Source organism: Natator depressus, chromosome 1, assembly GCF_965152275.1.
Source record: "Natator depressus isolate rNatDep1 chromosome 1, rNatDep2.hap1, whole genome shotgun sequence".
NCBI lineage: Eukaryota > Metazoa > Chordata > Testudines > Cheloniidae > Natator > Natator depressus.
In genome coordinates, this window is record NC_134234.1 from 344,392,631 (window position 1) to 344,415,011 (window position 22,381).

A 22,381-nucleotide genomic window follows, 5' to 3' on the forward strand; every position below is an offset into this window, starting at 1 on the left:
AGATCAGTGTTGCTGTTGGGAGCCATCATGCCCTGACCCTGACTGGCCCAACTACTCCCGTCCATCTTGTCCAGTGAAAAGTTCTGGGCAGATCCCCAGGGAGTGTAAATCATAGAATTATAGAGGATTAGGGTTGGAAGAGACCTCAGGAGGTCATCTAGTCCAACCCCCTGCTCAAAGCAGGACTGATCCCCAACTAAATCATCCCAGCCAGGGCTTTATCAAGCCAGGCCTTAAAAACCTCTAAGGGTGGAGATTCCCCCACCTCCCTTGGTAACTCATTCCAGTGCTTCACCACCCTCCTAGTGAAATAGTGTTTCCTAACATCCACCCTAGATTTCCCACACTGCAACCTGAGACCATTGCTCCTTGTTCTGTCATCTGCCACCACTGACAACAGCTGAGCTCCATCCTCTTTGGAACCCCCCTTCAGGTAGTTGAAGGCTGCTATCAAATCCCCCCTCTCTCTTCTTTTCTGCAGCCTAAATAAGCCCCGTTCCCTCAGCCTCTCCTCATAAATCATGTGCCCCAGCCCCCTAATCATTTTCATTGCCCTCTGCTGGACTCTCTCCAATTTGTCCACATCCTTTCTGTTTTGGGGGGCCCAAAACTGGATGCAGTACTCCAGTGCTGAATAGAGGGGAATAATCACTTCTCTTGATCTGCTGGCAATGCTCCTAGTAATTCATCCCAAGATGCCGTTAGCCTTCTTGGCAACAAGGGCACACTGCTAACTCATATCCAACTTTTCATCCACTGTAATCCCGAGGTCCTTTTCTGCAGAACTGCCACTTAGCCAGTAGGGTCCTCAGCCTGTAGCGGTGCTTGGGATTCTTCCTTCCTAAGTGCAGGACTCTGCACTTATCCTTGTTGAACCTCATCAGACTTCTTTTGGTCCAGCCCTTCAGTTTGTCTAAGTCACTCTGTGTATCTACCTCTCCCTCCAGTTTAGTGTCATCTGAGAATTTGCTGAGGGTGCAATCCATCCCATCATCCAGATCAATAATAAAAATGTTGAACAACACCGGCTCCAGGACCGAACCCTGGGGCACTCCGCTTGATACCAGCTGCCAACTAGACATCGAGCCGTTGATCATCACCCGTTGAGCCCAATGATCTAGCCAGCTTTCTATCCACCTTATAGTCCATTCATCCAGCCCATACTTCTTTAACTTGCTGGCAAGAATATTGTGGGAGACTATGTCAAAAGCTTTGCTCATGTCAAGGTATATTACATTCACCGCTTTCCCCATATCCACAGAGTCAGTTATCTCCTCATAGAAGGCAATCAGGTTGGTCAGGCATGACTTGCCCTTGGTGAATCCATGTTGACTGTTCCTGATCACCTTCCTCTCCTCCAAGTGCTTCAAAATGGATTCCTTGAGGACCTGCTCCATGATTTTTCTGAGGACTGAGGTGAGGTGAGGTGAGGCTGCCCGGTCATGTGAGTTATTCCACCAAGTCTCTGTTATTCCAATCACATCAGAGTTCCTTGACTGTGCCAGGCCTTCCAATTCTTCCTGCTTGTTTCCCAGGCTTCTTGCGATCATGTACAGGCACCTAAGATAACTAGCCAATTGCCCTATGTTCTCAGTCTGAATCAGGAGGCCTCCCCTATTGCACCCTCCTCTTTGTGTTTTCTCCCGGTATCCCACTTCCCCACTTACCTCAGGGCTTAGGTCTCCATTCCCTGGTGAATCTAGTTTAAAGTCCTCCTCACTAGGTTAGCAAGCCTGCCTGCGAAGATGCTCTTCCCTCTCTTCATTAGGTGGATCTCATCTCTTCCTAGCAATCCTTCTTCCGGGAACAACATCCCATGGTCGAAGAATCCAAAGCCCTCTCTCCGACACCACCTGTGTAACCACGCATTCACCTCCACAATTCAATAGTCCCTACCTGCACCTTTTCCTTCAACGGGAGGATGGATGAGAACACGAATTGCCCGTCAAACTCCTTTATCCTTCGTCCCAGAGCCACGTAGTCTACAGTGACCCACTCAAAGTCATTCTTGGCAGTATCATTGGTGCCCACATGGGAGAAGTAGGAAAGGGTAGTGGTCCAAGGGCTTGATCAGTCTCAGCAGACACTCCATCACATTCTGATTTCCAGCTCCAGGCAAGCAGCACACTTCTCGAGTTTCCCGGTCTGGACGGCAGATGGATGACTCTGTCCCCCTTAGGGGGGAGTCCCCGAGCACCACCACCCATCTCCTCCTCTTGGGAGTGGTGGTCGTGGATCCCCCACTCCTAGGACAATGCATCCCATGCCTTCTGGTCGATGGGGTCTCCTTCTGATCCCTTCCCTCAGTTGACTCTTTCAAACCATTCTCCGCTGTGCTTCCTGTGTAGAGAGCCTGACAACGGTTTCTTACCTATATCTGCATTGGGGGTACATGGGTTCTCCTCTTTCTTCTTCGGCAGGTCACATGCTGCCAATTTTCTTCCCCGTTCTGCACTATGCTCTCTGATTCTTCAGCATGCTGTGCCTGCAGTACCAAACGCTGACTTCTCTCCAGAAAGTCTTCCTTTTGTCTTTTTGTAAAGTGCTTTGGGATCTATGGATGAAGTATCATTAATAGGATACTGAATCATAGAATCATAGAATATCAGGGTTGGAAGGGACCTCAGGAGGTCATCTAGTCCAACCCCCCGCTCAAAGCAGGACCGATCCCCAATTAAATCATCCCAGCCAGGGCTTTGTCAAGCCTGACCTTAAAAACTTCTAAGGAAGGAGATTCCACCACCTCCCTAGGTAACGCATTCCAGTGTTTCACCACCCTCCTAGTGAAGAAGTTTTTCCTAATATCCAACCTAAATCTCCCCCACTGCAACTTGAGACCATTACTCCTTGTTCTGTCATCTGCTACCACTGAGAACAGTCTAGAGCCATCCTCTTTGGAACCCCCCTTCAGGTAGTTGAAAGCAGCCATCAAATCCCCCCTCATTCTTCTCTTCTGTAGACTAAACATCCCCAGTTCCCTCAGCCTCTCCTCATAACTCATGTGTTCCAGTCCCCTAATCATTTTTGTTGCCCTCCGCTGGACTCTTTCCAATTTTTCCACATCCTTCTTATAGTGTGGGGCCCAAAACTGGACACAGTACTCCAGATGAGGCCTCACCAGTGTCGAATAGAGGGGAACGATCACGTCCCTCGATCTGCTGGCAATGCCCCTACTTATACATCCCAAAATACCATTGGCCTTCTTGGCAACAAGGGCACACTGTTGACTCATATCCAGCTTCTCGTCCACTGTAACCCCTAGGTCCTTTTCTGCAGAACTGCTGCCGAGCCACTCGGTCCCTAGTCTGTAGTGCATGGGATTCTTCCGTCCTAAGTGCAGGACTCTGCACTTGTCCTTGTTGAACTTCATCAGACTTCTTTTGGCCCAATCCTCCAATTTGTCTAGGTCCCTCTGTATCCTATCCCTACCCTCCAGCGTATCTACCTCTCCTCCCAGTTTAGTGTCATCTGCAGACTTGCTGAGGGTGCAATCCACACCATCCTCCAGATCATTTATGAAGATATTGAACAAAACCGGCCCCAGGACCGACCCTTGGGGCACTCCACTTGTTTCAGGCTGCCAACTAGACATGGAGCCATTCATCACTACCCGTTGAGCCCGACAATCTAGCCAGCCTTCTATCTACCTTATAGTGCATTCATCCAGCCCATACTTCTTTAACTTGCTGACAAGAATACTGTGGGAGACCGTGTCAAAAGCTTTGCTAAAGTCAAGGAACAACACGTCCACTGCTTTCCCTTCATCCACAGAGCCAGTTATCTCGTCATAGAAGGCAATTAGATTAGTCAGGCATGACTTGCCCTTGGTGAATCCATGCTGACTGTTCCTGATCACTTTCCTCTCCTCTAAGTGCTTCAGAATTGATTCCTTGAGGACCTGCTCCAGGATTTTTCCAGGGACTGAGGTGAGGCTGACTGGCCTGTAGTTCCCAGGATCCTCCTTCTTCTCTTTTTTAAAGATGGGCCCTACATTAGCCTTTTTCCAGTCGTCCGGGACCTCCCCCAATCACCATGAGTTTTCAAAGATAATGGACAATGGCTCTGCAATCACATCCGCCAACTCCTTTAGCACTCTTGGATGCAGCGCATCCGGCCCCATGGACTTGTGCATGTCCAGCTTTTCTAAATAGTCCCGAACCACTTCTTTCTCCACAGAGGGCTGGTCACCTCCTCCCCATGCTGTGCTGCCCAGTGCAGCAGTCTGGGAGCTGACCTTGTCCGTGAAGACAGAGGCAAAAAAAGCATTGAGTACATTGGCTTTTTCCACATCCTCTGTCACTAGGTTGCCTCCCTCATTCAGTAAGGGGCCCACACTTTCCTTGACTTTCTTCTTGTTGCTAACATACCTGAAGAAACCCTTCTTGTTACTCTTAACATCTCTTGCTAGCTGCAACTCCAGGTGTGATTTGGCCTTCCTGATTTCACTCCTGCATGTCCGAGCAATATTTTTATACTCATCCCTGGTCATTTGTCCAATCTTCCACTTCTTGTAAGCTGCTTTTTTGTATTTAAGATCAGCAAGGATTTCACTGTTAAGCCAAGCTGGTCACCTGCCATATTTTCTATTCTTTCTACACATCGGGATGGTTTGTCCCTGTAACCTCAAGAAGGATTCTTTAAAATACAGCCAGCTCTCCTGGACTCCTTTCCCCCTCATGTTATTCTCCCAGGGGATCTTGCCCATTAGCTCCCTGAGGGAGTCAAAGTCTCCTTTTCTGAAGTCCAGAGTCCGTATTCTGCTGCTTTCCTTTCTTCCTTGTGTCAGGATCCTGAACTCTACCATATCATGGCCACTGCCTCCCAGGTTCCCATCCACTTTTGCTTCCCCTACTAATCCTTCTGTTTGTGAGCAGCAGGTCAAGAACAGCTCTGCCCCTAGTTGGTTCCTCCAGCACTTGCACCAGGAAATTGTCCCCTACACTTTCCAAAAACTTCCTGGATTGCCTGTGCACCGCAGTATTGCTCTCCCAGCAGATATCAGGGTGACTGAAGTCTCCCATGAGAACCAGGGCGTGCGATCTAGTAACTTCTGCGAGTTGCCGGAAGAAAGCCTCGTCCACCTCATCCTCCTGTCCGGTGGTCTATAGTAGATCCGGTGGTCCATAGTAGACTCCCACCATGACACCACCCTTGTTGCTCACAGTTCTAAACTTAATCCAGAGACTCTCAGGTTTTTCTGCAGTTTCATACTTGAGCTCTGAGCAGTCATACTGCTCTCTTACATACAGTGCAACTCCCACCTTTTCTGCCCTGCCTGTCCTTCCTGAACAGCTTATATCCATCCATGACAGTACTCCAGTCATGTGAGTTATCCCACCAAGTCTCTGTTATTCCAATCACATCATAATTCCTTGACTTTGCCAGGACTTCCAGTTCTCCCTGATGCAACGCAGGGTTGATACTTGGGTCTCTAGTCCTTTAGCCTTCTCTTCCAGTGTGGAGACCATCTTGCACTTCGTACAGACAAAGTTGCTTCTATTGTCTGGGAGAAAGACAAACATGGAACATCCTGTGCAGGTCACAACAGCTGCTAGCACACTATCCATATTGTCTTCCTTCTAAGAGCCTCTTCAGATGTTGTATTTACTGCTCACAGAAGCCAGAAAGGCAAAAAAAGACTGTGGGAACTCCCCGCAGGTGAACTCCGAGGCAAACTCCCTCTGCTGGCCACTCCTCTGTTTGCAAATCAGCTGGAGTGCCACTGAAGTCAGTGGGCAGGATCCCCAGCGGGTACAGTCTGGTGTAGGGCGATTGGAGTCCTTGGGGTCAGACCCCCAGCGGGTGGGCATTGCTCAGAGCTCCATTGGAATCACTGGGGCTAGAACCCCAGCGGGTGTAAACTGGCCGTAGCTCCACTGGAGTGAATGGAGTCACACCAGCTGGGACCTGGCCCCCATCAGTGCAGGGTAAAATGAAAACTTTTCCAATTCCCGACCGTCAAGCCCAGGGAGCCACTCAGCCCATCACGCACCCTGTGCTTGGCTAGTCAGCGCCCTGCACTGGGTGTTGTCCTTTACATCTGTGCAGAGACTGGGAAATGCACTGTCCTGACTGGGCGGCATTTTGCACCTAGTGCATATGGTGACATGTGTTTAGCTTAACAAAGAGAAGGTGAAGGGGTGACGAGTGATCATTCTATAAATACCTACATGGGGAACAAATATTTAGTGATGGGCTCATCAATCTAGCAGACAAAGGTGCAACACAATCTAGTGGCTGGAAGTTGAAGCTAAACAAGTTCAGACGGGAAAATCAGGCCCGCAAGGACTGGAATATAACTGGAGGGTGCTGCTTGTGGCCGAGGTATTGGCCCTGTAATGGGCTCCCCACGCTCCCTAGTGTCCGTCTCTACTGTATTTCCAGGGAGCCCGTTACCCTGGTATCTAGGTGCTGACCATAGCAAGATGAAAGCGGTGTAAGACTTGCACTATACGAGACTCTGTTCTCACATGTCTGTGGTTTGGCAGGTTATATCTGGGGATATTTACTGACTCTCTGATATGGTCATCATGGCTCCTGTTACCGTGCGGTGGCTTTTGCCACAGGGTCAGGTTTCTACTGGGCTCTGGCGCAGAGTGTGCCATGTGGAGTCTGTATGGTCCTAGCTTCTTAATCAAAATGCCCTGTGATACCAAGTCAAATGCCTTGCAGAAGTCAGGTATCTTACATCAACCCTGTTACCTTTATCAACCAAATTTGTGATTGCATAAAAAAAAAAATCTCAAGTTAGTTTGACAGGTTAGTTCTGGGCTGTGTTGCACTCTTGTGGAAGGCTTCAGAAACTCTGAAGACCCTGCCATTAGACTTTGAGGATTTTATTTAATTCTCTTGGGCCTTTGTCCTATCTTTACTAAAAGGCCCTGATGCGTAGCCAAAGCTTAAATAACAATGAATCATAATTTGGGGGCCTTAGTCCCTACACTGTCATGACAGGAATAAGGGAGATCCAGTCCGAAACAAATGATCCCCACACTGGGCCTCTGTTCTCTCCTGGTGTGACAGAACTGGGAATGGTCTGTAACGTTTTTATGAACTCTGTGCATTTCAGTTTACCCACTGGCCTTTGTATTGTTACTCACTGGGCACAGAGGGGTTAAAATGCTTCCCCTGGAATGGAGGGAAGGGATGAGGTGTTTGACTCACGTGGCTCTCAGGTTGGAGACCAGAATCATGAACATGAACGGAATAGAACCTGCACAGGTGAGAGGAGGATCGGGCGTCACGAAGGAAGAGCCAAAGACCAGGCCACTAACACTTCATGACTGGGAAGTCGAGGCAGGCTGAACATGTGAACTCAGCGTGGTTGGCAGCAGGAGGACAATGGACTGCAGGTGTCAGGGGCCCGTGTTAACAGCAGGGTTCACAGACACAGCAGCTTTCATTTTGGGACTCAGAGAGCGGAAGAGAGAAGAAGGAGGTCAGAGAAGCAGGGTATGGCGAAGCCCTGGCTTCTCCAAGGTGAATTCTGTCTGAAGCTTACCGCTCACGCAGGCCTAAAGACTCTCCCAGCTGCTGGATTTCCGGTGACTAATAAACGTTACCATGTTTTGAGAAGGCTGCCCAGTGTTGCTGCAAACACTGAAGTGCATTGGACCCGGAAGGGGTAAAATGTCCCTTTCAGGAGTCTGGCTTCAGGTGGACTTGCTGCAGGGAGCCACAGACAGACACGGGGGCTGCTGGAGCCAAAAGCCCAGACTTGGAATCATTGAAGTCATGGGCCTGCCCTTGTGCAACAGCTTGGACATTTGGGGTCCAACAGACCAAAGGGGTTGTGCTCCAGAGACTGTTTAAAAAGGTCGGGCATAGACCAGACCCTGTGAATTCATGACAAGGGTAACTTCACTCATTTCATTTCCAAGCACCAGCCGACTCCTAATACGAATTTTATGGATAGATTCCATTCCCAGGAGGAAACATTGTGATCATGTAGTCTGACCCCCTGTAAAACACAGGCCAGAGACCTGCCCCACAATCATTCCTAGACCAGAGCTTATTAAAAACATCCAATCTTGATTCTAAAATTGCTAGTGATGGGGACTCTACCAAGACCCTTGGTAAGTTGTTCCAATTACCCTCACTGTTAAAAATTCATGCCTCATTTCCAGTCTGAACTTGTTTAGCTTCAACTTCCAGCCGCTGGACTGTGTTGCACCTTTGTCTGCTAGTCTGATGAGCCCATCACTAAATATTTGTTCCCCATGTAGGTACTGATAGAATGATCCAGTCACCCCAACCTTCTCTTTGTTAAGTTAAACAGATTGAGCTCCTTGAATCTATCACAATAAGGCAGGTTTTCTAATCCTTTAATTGTTCTCGTGGCTCTTCTCTGACCCCTCTCCAAGGTATCAACGTCTTTCTTGAACTGTGGGCACCACAACTGGCGATAGGATTCCAGCCGCAGTGGCACCACTGCCAAACACAGAGGAAAAAATAACCTCTCCACTGCTAAATGAGATTCCCCTGTTTATGTATCCTAGGATCCCATGAGCGCTTTAGGCCACAGTGTCGCACCGGGAGCTCATGTTCAGCTGATTATCCATCCCCACCCCCAAATCTTTTACAGGGCAGAGTCCTGCATCCTGTAAGTCTGGCCTATGTTCTTTGTTCCTAGATGTCTACATTTCCATTTAGCTGTACTAAAACACATACCAATGACCTGTCCTCTTCATTATTTACCAGTTCCTGCAACAGACATCAAATACAATTAACATCCTCGTCTCCAAAGGTTTGCCTCAGAAATGTTTCCCTCAGCAAACACTGATTCACAGTTTACTGCCATTTCTGGAACCTGTTATCAGCCCCTGCACATATAGTAGCCAGCTTTATTGCTCACCCTGACTATCACATGTTATAGAATAATTATGATCAACCCCCAGAAGCCAGTAGCTGCCCACTGGCCCATTTTGCAGCTGTTGAACCCTCCTTAGGGATGGTCAAACACCCAGAAGTTCAGTGAAAGGCACCAAAGGAGGGGGCAGAGCCAAAATATCTAAACAATTTGGGCCTCACTGTGGGACCCCCGGCACCTGCAGTCCCAGGCAGGGTGGGGAAAGTGGGCTCTTCAGGGGTCCGTATTCTTCTCACATAGAAGGTCTGGCTGAGAGCTGCAGTTTCACTCATTTGCTCCAGTTCTCTTTCAACACTGAGAGGGGGATTGCGTGGCTGAGCCTTCAGCTCTGCCCATATGCCCACGTGGGTGCTGCCTGGGAACAGGGGGCTGTAGGAGAGGATGGGGTGTGGGGCAGCAGCTCTCAGATACCGCTATACCATGGTCTCTTCTTAAGAGAGACCCACTCATGAACACCGATCAGCACTACCCCATGGTAACTCTGGCTAGGACCCTGTGTATAGAGAATTTTTTATACAAATTATTTTTGTGCTGAAAAATGCAGATGCAGGTCAACTGCAACAATTCCTGAACTCAGGTCGATTCTGGATAATGGTTCTGTTGGATTATAATGAACACATTTTGGAAATGTCGAAATGGTTTGTCTCGGCCTTTCTCAAACGCAACATTTTGACTTTCCATTTGAGAAAGCCATTTTGGCATTGCATTGAGTTTTATTTTACAGAAACTTTTAAAAAGGTTTGAAAACATCAAGAATGAAACGAAACATTTCTTTGACCCGAAACAAAATGTTTTCTTTTTGCCAGAGTCTCAATTTTTTTCCTTTTGGTTTTTCAGCTCAGTCACTGAACCAAAATACTGATGATTTGCACGTCTCTACCCCATCCTCAGGGCCAAGCTGGCAGTAAAATCTGCAGCAAGGTTCCTCCCTCCTCACTTTCTGCAGCGCTGCTGTGGGACAGGCTGGAGATTCGGTGGCAGAGTCACCGGTCTCTCGGAAACGCAGGTTTCCGTTGAATTCAGCAGGAAAGTGAAGAACCAGCATCCTCGCCCTGTTCCTCTCAGACTCGGATTCCCTCTGTTTTAAGCCCCAGCCCCGGATTTCCCAGCTGGTGCAGGGCGCTGGCTTGGCAGCATGTTGCTGCGTTGCAGAAGGGGTGAGGGAAGGGGTGGGGACTATTGGCTGCTGGGGAAGGGGCAGAGGCGGCCATTGCCCAGCCGGAAGGGGTGAGCGGGCATCTGGGCTCTGGAGGCAGCTGATGACGTCTGCATTGGGGAGGGGATGCAGGGGATGCATTGTGGGCAGGGTCGGGGTGACGTTACTTTGGGGAGGCTTGAATGTCTACTTCCCCACCCTGGCAGCCCTTGATAGGAAGCAGCTGCTCTGCTGAGCCTCAGGCCGGTCCTAGGGTCCAATCCCTCCCCGACACTGCACTGCCCCAATGCCAGCTAAATGCAATTATCTGGAGCATGGCAAATGTGTCTGTGAGCAGGGAGGTCCTTCCCTTTGCACCCCCATTGCCTCTCACTGATTCTCCCCATGGGCTGCCTGCAGAGCACCAGTGTCCCCGCAGCAGGGATGAATGCTGATTTGGGGCAAGATCATGTGCCCCTTAAATCAACAGCAGCTTAGTTTCCAAGAAATGCTGGTGGCCACTTAATCGGCCCTGAGAAGTAAAGAAATGATAAGAATCTGTAGGCAAATGCTCTGCTCCAGCTGAAATGCAAAGCAGGTCAATATTTGCTGATGATTTGGTCTCTGGCCATTCAGCCAGTGACTCCCCACCTACCTCTCCTCCCCCAGTCAAGCCCAACTCTCCCGCTATCTCGCTGACATCTCTTCCTGCTGCCAGCTCACGGAGCATCCCACCTTTCCTCCACCCCACCCCTTCTCTAGCACCTTCATGCTCTAGCTCAGCCATGAGCTATGGGCTTCCTGCCAGACTCAGCTGGGGAGATACTCTGGCCTGTGTTTTACAGGAGATCAGACCCATCTGGCCTTAACACATGGGAACTATTGGAAATGTTATTTCCCCCCTTGTCGCTCAGGCTGATTGTGATGCTGGCAGACCAGGGGCCAGCTCATGCCAAGATCCCCAGAGAATACAGAGCTGTAATTAGGCCGGCTCACCTGGGTGTTAGGGTCGTTAAAACAGGTACAGTAACTCCTCACTTAACGTTGTAGTTCTGTTCCTGAAAAATGCGACTTTAAGTGAAACGATGTTAAGCCAATTTCCTCATAAGAATGAATGTAAATAGGGGGGTTAGGTTCAGGGAAATTTTTTTTTTGCCAGACAAAAGACTATATTATATATATATATATGTACACACACACACACACACAGAGTATAAGTTTTAAACAAACAATTTTATACTATACACAGCAATGATGATTGTGAAGCTTGGTTGAGGAGTCAGAGGGCGGGATGTTTCCCAGGGAACGCCTTACTGCTAAATGATGAACTAGCCCTCGGCTGAGCCCTCAAGGGTTAACACATTGTTACTGTAGCCTCACACTCTACAAGGCAGCACGAATGGAGGGAGGGGAGACAGCCTGGCAGAGAGAGACAGAGACACACACACACTGTGTGTGAGTGTGTGAGAGAGAGAGATGCGCATTTCCCCTTTAAGTATGCTGACCCACTCTTAAGTACTTTGCCTTTTTAAGTTAATCAGCAAGCTGAGACCACAGCTGCTGCCAGGAAGCTCCCTCCATCCTGAGCCCTGTCATGTGTCCCCCTGCTCTATGGAGATGGGGTACACGGGGTGCAGGAGCAAGGGGGAGGGGGACACCCTGACATTAGCCTCCCTCTCCCCCAGAAAGAAGGAGGCTTGGGGAGCAGCTCCAAGACAGAGGGCAGGAGCAGCACACGGCAGTGGGGGGAGGGACAGCTGAACTGCAGGCAATTGATAGCCTGCTGGGTGGCTGCCCCACAGGGAACTTAGGGGAGTGGGGAGCTGATAGGGGGGCTGCCGGCCCACCCTGGTTCCAAGCCCCCAGCAGCTAGCTGCAATGGGCTGCTCTTCCTGCAAGCAGTGGACAAAGCGGGCAGCTGCCAAACGACATTGCAAGGGAGCATTGCACAACTTTAAACGAGCATGTTCCCTAATTGATCAGCAACGTGACAATGAAACAACGTTAACCGGGACGACTTTAAGTGAGGAGCTCCTGTATTAGAATGATAAGAATGTGTTGAGGGTTTAGAATGTATGGAACGCTCGTGAGTTGCTACCAGCATTCATCTCACATACACCATCTGTGTCCCATGTTATAGGGCGATATTTCAGCATTTGCATTGTAAGACTCTGTGACTGTGTAAATCATCAGATAGGAGAGCTATATTAAGCAGTGTGGGTGAGATGCTGGCCGAGCAGGTGCCAGCTCATGCCTGGGCCCCAGGCCTCACTGATCACTGAGAAATACATAGCTGGAACCAGTCTGGCTTGCCTGTATGTTAGTGTTGTTAAGACAGATATTAGTGTTGTAAGAAGGTGTTTGGTGTTTAGACCTTATAAATAGGTGATGCCGTTTCTGATTTAGTATTGGTGAGTAGTGAGGAAGCCATAGAAGAGCTGGTTGTCAGGGACAACCTTGGTTTGAGTGATCATGAGCTAATTCAGTTTAAACTAAATGGAAGGATAAACCAAAACAGATCTGCAACTAAGGGTAAAGGGTAAACTTTAAAAAATTTCAAAAGGGTAAACTTAAAAAAATGAAAGGAATTGGCGAGGGAAGTGGACTGGACTGACGAACTCAAGGATGTGAATGTGGAGGAGGCTTGGAGTTACTTTAAGTCAAAGTTGGAGAAACTATCTGAAGCCTGCATCCCAAGCAAGGGGAGAAAATTCACAGGGAACGGTTGCAGACCAAGCATCTCAAAGTGATGCTAAAGAGAAGGCAGAAAGATCTGCGAGGAATGGAAGAAGGGAGGGATCAGCAAGGAAAGCGGCCTCTTGGAGGTCAGAAAGTGTAAGGATAAAGTGAGAACTGCCAAGAGCCAAGCAGAGTTGGATGGTGACCCTGCAAAGGAAATTAAAACCACTAGTAAAAGGTACTATAGCTCTAGAAGTAAAAAGAAAACAAGGGAAGAAGAAGTGGGACCACCAAGCACTGAGGATGGGGTGGAGATTAAAGATAATCTAGGCATGGCCCAACACCTAAACAAATACTTTGCGTCAGTTTTTAATGAGGCTAATGAAGAGCTTGGGGGTAGAGGCAATGAGTAGGGGCAATGGGAACGAGGTTACAGAAATACAAAAATACCACATCCAAGGTGGAAGTCAAACAGCTTAATACATCAAACTTTTTAGTTCTCGCCACCCCTTACCTGTAATGAAATTGGTTTGCCCCCATTACCGGGAGCTAGGGTCAGGAGCGGGGCCAGAGCCAGGCCTGGGAGTGGGGCCAGAGCTGTGGTTCGGAGCCAGGGCTGGGGCTGGGGCCAGGGTGGGCCCGTGGTTGGGAGCCGGGGCCAGAGCTGCAGCTGGGGGCCGCAGCCAGGAATGGGGCTGGGAGCTGCAGGCCGAAGGTGCGGCTGGGGCCAGAGGCGGGGCCGGAACAGAGGGCAGAGTGGGGCTGGGTGGCACTGCTTCCCTGCTCCCATGGCGGCTGGCCCGGCCCTCCAAACATTCCTTCATGCCTGCCCTAGGGGGTGTGCCCCACAGATTAGGGACCACTGTCTTCATGGGACTAAATCAGGGGCCTGGATAGTCTCCATCCAAGAATATTAAAGGAACTGGCACACGAAATTGGGAGCCCAATAGCAAGGATTTTTAATGAATCTGTAAACTCATGGGTCGTACCCTGTGACTGGAGCATTGCTAACATAATACCTATTTTGAAGACGGGGGAAAAAGGTGATCAAGGAAACTACAGGCCTGTTAATTTGACCTCAACTGTGTGCAAGGTCTTGGAACAAATGTTGAGGAGAGAGTAGTGAAGGACACAGAGGCAAATGGTAATTGGATAGAATCCAACATGGGTTACAAAAGGTAGATTGTGCCAAGAGAACCCAGCGACAGGAGGGGGTTCCTGGCCTCCACGGCAACCGCTAGAACCATGGCCCTTACCCCAGGCCCTCACAGCAGGGACACACGTGGTGCCACCTCCTGGCAGCCCCCAGCAGCGGGCTCACAGCTCGGTGGCCCCCCATGGCGATCAGGAGGAGGGCAGAGGGGCGCTCGCTGCTGTGGGTTATGGTAGCGCACGCCCAGTGGGTACCAGGGGTATACGGCTGGTGGAGCCAGATGCCTTGAGCTCAGCTGTGTGTCTGGGCCCTGTGCGTTCAGCACCCAAGGGCCGTGGGATCCCCACCGAGGACCATAGCCTGTGTGTGGAGCCGTGGCTTCCTTCCCCAGCCAGCCAGGCGCGGTGTGGGGTCGGGCGCTGGCGTGACTCCTCCCAGCCGGCTAGGGTTGCCAACATTGTATTTAAAAAACACAGCACAGACCTCAGATGTCCCCAGTCTTGACTTGAGCCTCTGGGGGCAAGTGTCTTCCATCCCCTCCGGTACCCTGGCCTGACGTCCGCTGGCCTGTCTGCCAGCAGTGGGGCTCAGGGTGCTGTTCCCGCACAGGGGTGGGGAGCCGCTGTGCCCCACAGTCCCGCTCCCCAGTCCCTGCGGCTGGCTCCATCCCCCACCGCTTGGGATTCACCTGAAGTGAAGCAGCACCACACAGGCATGGGCAGACGCAGGGAGCCCCTTGCGCTGCCCTTTTCTACCTGCTGCCCGCGTCGCTGCCGCACTGTGGCCCAGCTGGCTCGGTGCCTCCTCCCTGCCCGCTGGCCCCAGGTCACACAGGGAGCAGGAACTGGTGGGGGTGGGGCAGGCTTGTTTGGGGGTGGGAGTGGTGACATGCGGCCGGGGAGGGAAGGGGGCCGGGCGGCTCCAGCCATGGGAAGCCAATCACCCAACTGCGCACAAGAGCCTGATCCCAGGCAGCAGTCTTGTGTTGGGATGGGAGGAGCAGGCTCCAGTGGGATGCGACCCCAGCTGAGTGGGGACTCTGAATGGGGCACACCCGACGGGAGGATTGGCTCCCATCTCAGGGAAGAGATCCACCAGGGGTCTTCCCCCTTCTCCTCCCGACTGTCCCTTACCGGGTCCAGGGATCCCCTCACTCTCCTCCCATACAGCAGCTCAAAGGGAAGAACCCAGTGGATTCCTGGGGCACTTCCCTGTACCACAGGTGGGGCAGGTCCTTGTCCCTGTCCTGCGGATGCTGATTCATAATAGTCCTCAGCATCATCCTGAGGGTCCCATAAACTCTCTCCACCAGCCCGTTGGACTGAGGGTGACATGCAGAGGCCCAGGTGGGCCAGACCCCCCATTTCTCCCACAAGCCCTGGAGCAGGGCTGACGTCATTGGACCCCCGGTCTTTAAGGACCTTGCTGGGGACCCCCTCTCTGCTGAAGATGGTCAGCAGCGCGTCTGTCCTGGTGTCTGCCTCGGTGGAGGACGGAGCCACCGCCCCGGGTAGCGGGTGGCAAAATCCATCACCCCCAGGACGTATTTCTTCCCTGACCGGGTCGCCTTGCTGAGGGGCCCCACTATGTCCATAGCCCCCTTCTGGAAAGGTTCCTCTGTGATGGGCAGGGGTCTCAAGGGGGCTTCTCCCTTATCCCGGCCTTCCCCCCGGGCGTCGCAGGACCTGCCGTGCCGCTGGGCCGCGTCCCAGACTCCGGGCCAGTCACAGTTCTGCAGCAGCTGCTGCCTGGGGCCTGGATCCCCTGGTGTCCCGAGCGAGGGACATTGTGGGCCAGGTACGACAGCCTGCGGTGATACTTCTGGGGCACCCCCAGCTGCCTCCTGACCCCCCACAGTTCTACTTCCCCTTGGGGAGCCCCTTCCTGGTACAGGAATCCCTTCTCCCACGGGAATCTGTCCCTGCAGCCTTCCCCATGGGGGTTTGCAGCGCTGTGGCCAGCACGTTCCCTCAGCTCCTCCAAGGAGGGATCCTTCTGCAGCTCGGTCTGGGATTCAGCTGCTGGGGAAGGGAGTGGGACCTGCTCCCTCTCGCGGGCTGGGCCTAGGGTCACAGCCCCGCTGAGCCCTATCCCTGGTCGCTCCCTCCCTGCCGTGGGATCACTTCCCAGCCGCGCCTCTGGACAAGGCAAACCTGGTTGGCAGCTGACCTGCCCTGCCTGTGGGTCCCCCCGCTCAGCTGGGGTCTCAGCTCCCCCCATGCTCAGCGCTGCCCTGGCTGTCCCCGTGGGGGCAGGCAGCAAGCTCGCTGCTTTGGTCACAGCATCAGAGCCAGCGTGAGCCCCCTCTCCGGTGTGCAGGGGGGTGGGGAGCATCTCTCTGTCCCACTCGGCCCCAGGGCTCTGGTTACAGGCAGGCAGGTAGCCCGAGCCTAGCAGCGCCTCCCCCCTGCCAGCCAGGTCATCTGCATTTTCACTGACCATTTCCCTCTCTGCCAATTGGTTCCCTGGATTCAAATTCAAACCTTTGGCCGTTACAGGAGCCGGGCCTGGATCCTGTCCCAAAGAGACACAGTCACCCCACATCAGGGTCTCACAGCTGATATCCTGGAGAACCCCAACCACCAGCCAGCCCGACCCTCCTGGGACTGCACAGGGATCTGAGCCATAGGCAGGGTGAGGGGCTTCATACCTGGCACCTTTACCCAGGTCTCTCAGCCCTGCAGCATCTGGGGGGGTGCACCACCCGGGGCCTGACAACAGTTCTCTGTGTCCCAGGGTCTTACCACCCCAGGAATGTCTCCCCATTGACCATCACCTTCTCCTCCCACTGGGGGGTGGGAGGGGCCTGAGCCCAGGATTGTCCACGCAGACATATAGGCCGGGGCCAGGAGTGGAAGCCTGTCCACCACCCCACCCATCTGGCTGACGGCATCTATGGCCTTGGGACCCCGCAAGGGAGCTAGATATCGGGGCTTTTCCGCAGGACCCCCCTGGTTCAAATCACCAGCCTGCTTGAAGGCAGTGAGGTGGGCATGCACATCCCCCCGCCCTTAACCAGGGGCAGCAAATTAGTATCGAGGTTCCCTGCAGAAATGGCACCCCAGGGTCTATCCCTGCTCACCCCTGGGAGGTCCCTTATGCCTCTCCGCTCCACCATCGCCATTCATGCTGCTGCTGCTTCTGCAGCTCTTTCTCGGGCTCTCGCTGTCTCTCACAGTCTTCTCGCTCCTTCTCACTGTCCTCCAGCTCTCTCGGACTCAGCTCCAATCCCATCCATCTCTGACCACCTGATGGGGAACCCGATCGTGAGGACCCCCGTCTGGTCGGGGACAAGTGTCTTGGGGAAGCCTGGCTACTGCTCCAGCTGCTCCCAGACCCTCTTGTAGCCCCATTTGGGTCAGGAATCTGCTCCTTGGAGCGGTCATCATCCTCCAGCTGCAGGGTTAACTGTGGTGAACTTTCCAATGCGTAACCCTCTCTTTTTGCACAGGGTTACAATGTCCTTCTTCAGGAGATGGTGATAGGCCATCATTTTGCTGTTCCCAAGTTGTTGTGGACTCGCAGGCCTGTGTGCTCTCAGCTCCCCACAATTTCCAGGAAGAACCCCTAGTGTGCCAGCCCTTCTTGAGGTCACCACCTCTCTCCCAGGGCCAAGCAGCAGACTCCTCTGCCCCTGGAAATGCTCGCCAGAGTCCCCAGGGGGACTCCATTACTGCAACAGCCCTTCTCTCTCCCAGGATCAAGCCGCAGACTCCTCTGACCTTGGAACCACTCACCGCAGTCCCCAGGGTATCACTGGTCACGCACTCCCAGGGGTTAAGCGTAGCTCCTCCAGCCCCTGAAACTACTCCTTTCTGAGCCTTCAGCACGCCTTGTCCTTGTTAATCCCCCTTTGTTTTACTGCTTCCCAGTCACTTACTGCAGGAAGTGCCATCTACTGGGTGCAGTACATCCCACTTCTGCCACCACTTGTCACGGAGTGTGGAGGAGTCAGGGCCCTGCACCCGCCTCTTCTTGTGATTCACCATGACTCTCAGCCAGCCAGTAAAACAGAAGGTTTTTTAGACGACAGGAATACAGTCCAAAACAGAGCTTGTAGGTACAGAGAACAGGACCCCTCAGTCAGGTCCATCTTGGGGGGCAGGGAGCCCAGACCCCAGTGCTGGGTCTCCCTCCATTTCCCCAGCCAGCTTCAAACTGAAACTCCCTCCAGCCCATCCTCTGGCCTTTGTCTCTTTCCTGGGCAAGGAGGCCACCTGGTCTCTTTGTTCTCCAACACCTTCAGTTGGCACCTGGCAGGGGAGGGGCCCAGGCCATCAGTTGCCACAAGACAGGGTTTTAGCCATTCTCTGTGTAGACCACTGCACACCCCTGCCCTCTAGGGCTCCGCAACAATCACACACCCTTATCTCATCACTTGGATACTTAAGAAATTCATAGGGGAAACTGAGGCACCCACACAATATTCAAAGAAAACATTAAGAACATTCCCACTTCATCACAGTTATGTGCACCAATATGGAGGTGATATGTGACACATCACCTCCATATTGGTTCACAGGACCTATCCCATGGCCCCAGCTCTCCCTCCCCTCAGCAGCTCTGGGGCTGGGGCCATGGGATAGGTGCCCTGCCCCCAGCCATGGAAGGCCAGGGCTGAGGCTGGATTGGGGCCTGGGGAGGGGCCGCCTCCCCTGGCTGAGGCAGGTCTGGGGCTGAGTTGGGGCTGGGGGAGGAGTGCCCCTCCCCCGGCCATGGCAGGTCCCATCCGGGTGGGTTCCCTGAGCGCCTGCGGGGCACTTCATAGGCTACAGGGAACTGAGCCTGGCAGCCCCTAGGAAGGACTCATGGGCCAGGGTCTCTGCACAGCCCCTGGGAAATAGCCAATGGGAGACGCAACTGCCAGAGGCAAACCAGGCGCTGGGCACTCACCTTGTTGGGGTCATGGAGTCCGATCCAGACGTAATCCTTGGAGCCTGACTTGGCTATATAGTGGGCCACCAGGTCCCTTTCTGCCTCAGTGAGAATGGAGGTGAGATGGGCCCCTTTGCGGTGAAGCTGACACTGCACCTGCAGCAGGGACATCAGTGAGGCCTGTTACCCCCCTGCAGGAGGACGCTGTTTGGCACCGGTGTGGGGTCCTGCCCCACCAGGCTGCAGCCGGAGCAGGGACGGCTGTGAGGGGAGAGAGCCCCATCTCAGTGCCTCTTCCCGAGCCCCAGGGCCTGGCACCAGCCTTCCCCACCCCACCTTTGCAGGGATACACCCAGGGACCAGAGGTGATGTCACCAAACCCCTTCAGGCCCTGCCCCTCCCAACTAACCTGCTCCACTCTGTGGATCCCTGAGAAGAGCCTCATACCTCAGCTGCTGACCAGGTCATCTTTTTGGGGAAGAACCCATAGCAGTGGTCGTTGTAGTGCAGCTAGCTACTAGGACAGGGTGTGACCCCTATTTCTGGTCCCAGACGGGGAGAGAGGACACTGTGGGGAGAGGCTGTTTTGGAGAAGAGAATGGGAGAAGAGCTGTCAGTTGCCGTCATTCTAGCTTATTTGGATCTCCAAAAATGCTGTGAAATTTTGTCCTCTGTCAAAATGGCCACTTTCTCCTGTTACCTTCAGTGGGGCTGAAGCCACTCAGTTAAAACAGCTGCCCCTCCCTTGCCACCTTTGTCAGTGAGGCTGTCCTAGTAAGAATTACCACTGTCTCCCTTCCAAGGGGACAGGAGCTGGGCTGTCCTCAAGGAAGATGGTCGCCTCCTATCTTCTGTGCAGGAGCACTGGGGAACCTGACGGGGACGGGCATCAAGGGGGTTGAGTCAGAGTACACAGGAGACTGTGGGATGAGGATGGAGAGCACTGGGTGTCATGGGGATACTGGTGGGACTGGGAGCAGAGGTTAAGTTGGGGGCACTGGAGTATAGTAGATGCTGAAGGGACACCCACACACCGATTTGCCAACCTAGTGAGGAGGGCTTTGAAGTAGATTCAAAAGTGGCAGGTGACAAAATCCCACAGGTGACCTTATCAGAAGGCTAAATGTTGGGAGGGAAATGGAAAATTACAATTGAATCATAGGAGCAAGAAGAGAGATAACAGTGCAGGAATCTGCTCTGCATCTCAGATGTCTATACACAAATGCAAGGAGTAAGGGGAATAAATGGAAGAACTGGAAGTATTAGTATATGACTTAATCGGCACTTGGTGGGATAAATCTCATGACTGGAATATAGAGAAAGTTATAGCTTGTTCAGGAAGGACAGGCAACCATATTAACTGTCTTTTAAAAGGGGAACAAAGAAGATCTGAGAAATTATAGACCAGTAGCTTAACTTCAAAACCTGGAAATATACTGGACCAATTTATGAAACTATAAATTTGTAAGCATCTACAGGATGATTAGGTTAAAAGAAAAAGCCAACATGGAATTGTCAAGATCAAATCATGCCAAGCCAACCTAATTTTCTTCTTTAACGGGGCTCCTGGAAAGAGGGGAAGCTGTAGACTTGGTGTATCTTGATTTTAGTAATGCTTTTGACAGTTCCATATGATGTTCTCATAAGCAAACTGTAGAAATGTGATCCAGATGCAATTACTATAAGGTGGTTGTACAACTGTTTGGAAGACCCTACTCAAAGAGTAACTGGGGAGGTGTACTTGTTTACTGTCGAACTGGGCAGACATGTCTGGTGGGGTCCCCCAGGGGTCTGTCCGGGGTTTGGTACTATTCAACATTTCCATGAATGACTTGGATAATGGAGTGGAGAGTATGCTTATAAATTTTTGTAGATGACACCCAGCCGGGAGGGGTTGCCAGTACTTTGGAGGACAGGATTAGAATCCAAATGGCATTAAGAAACTGGAACCTTGGTCTGAAATCAACAAGAAGAACGTCAATCAAGACAGGTACAAAGTACTTCATTTAGAAAGGCAAAATCAGAAGCATAACTACAAAATGGGGATAACTAGCTAGGCAGTAGTACTGCTGAGAAGGATCTGGAGATTCTAGTGGATCACATGTTAAATATGAGTCAACAGTGTGATGCAATTGAGAAAAAGGCTAATATCGTTCTGGGGTGCGTTAACAGGAGTGTTGTATGGAAGACACAGATGGTTAGTGTCCCGCTCTACTCGGCTCTGGCGAGGTCTCAGCGGGAGTTCTGTGTCCAGGTCTGGGTGCCGCACTCTCAGAAAGACGTGGATAAGATGGGGAGAGTCCAGAGGAGAGCAACAAAAATGCTAAAAGGTTTAAAAACCTGACCTGTGAGGAAAGTTTAAAAAAATGGACATGTTCAGTCTATAGAAAAGAAGACTGAGGGGTGAGCAGAGAACAGCTGTTATAAAGAGGATTGAGAACAATTGTTCTCCATATCCACTGAGGGTAGGATAAGAAGCGATGGGCTTAATCTGCAGCAGGGAGATTTAGGTTAGATACTGGGAAAAAACTTCCTGACACTAAGGGTAGTTAAGCTCTGGAAGAGGCTTCCGAGGGAGGTTGTGGGTTCCCTGTCACTGGAGGATTTTAAGAACAGGTTGGACAAACACCTGTCAGGGATGATGTAGATTTACTTGATCCTGCCTTAGCATGGGGGGGGCGCTGGACAAGGTGACCTCTGCAGGTCCCTTCCAGCCCCCCATTTCTATGGTTCTCTGATAGCTGAGGGCCCAGAGAGGGCAGGGAAGGCAGGGAGCTAGTGACAGGTGGGTGGGGGGAGGGATTAGGAGCATGTGGAGTAAGTGCAGAGATTGGTGGGGATAAGTAAGGAAGGGGGGGCCGGGGGAGAGAAATAGTCTGTGAGTCCCAGGACTCTTCTTGGCACAGGAGGAGGGGGGAAGGGTTTGGATTATCCATAGCACAGGGATCGAGCTCACGAAGAGGTGCCATTTTGAGCCCCCTGAAAAGAGATGGCGGTCACTCGTTTGGGATGTTATTGGCACATTCTGCTCCCTGGTTGGGATGGGACCCCTCTGCCCCGGTGGGGAGAGTCACCCTCTAAGCTGCAGCAGGAGATCGGGGAGGGTCTAGCTCCCAGCCTGTCTCTCACACTCAGCTCCAGGAGGGCTCAGGGATTCCCCCGGCACTCAGAGCCAGGGGCAGCGGGAAGCAGCCTCTCTGGGGTCCGGATTAGTGGTGAAATAAATTCATTTCCCATCAAGGGAAAATAGATCCTGGGGTCTCCAGATACAAGGGGCCGGGCAGGGACTCACCTTCCAGCGAGGGGTTAAAGATCAGGCAGCCAAGAAGGCAGAGGCTGAAGTAGGCGACTGGCCCCATCTTCGTGCTCCCCCTGGGGAGAAAACACACAAGGGAGATGGGGCCACGACAGCCTGAGATGCACCCTCAGGAGACCCCTATCCCCTGTGTGGCATTTCACAGGGGGAAGTGCTTCGGAGCTGGGGATGTTTGCTAAAGGGCCTGGCTGTGCGAGAAAGGCTCCAAGAGGGATCCCATTCCCCCAGCCCCGGGGGACCCAGCTCGGAGCCCATGTCCCTGGTTCTGGAGGACCCTTCCACCTCTAGCCCTCACTGAGCTGTGCCCCAGGGACAGAACTGGACACCAAGCAGGGAGCCAGGACCCAGCTCCTC

General features: G+C 52.2%; 1 pseudogene; it reads right to left on the bottom strand.

The window, feature by feature from the left end:
• Positions 1 to 14,986: 14,986 nt before the first annotated feature.
• On the bottom strand, positions 14,987 to 22,070 carry LOC141992615 (regenerating islet-derived protein 4-like; annotated as a pseudogene).
• Between the last annotated feature and the right edge of the window lie 311 nt (positions 22,071 to 22,381).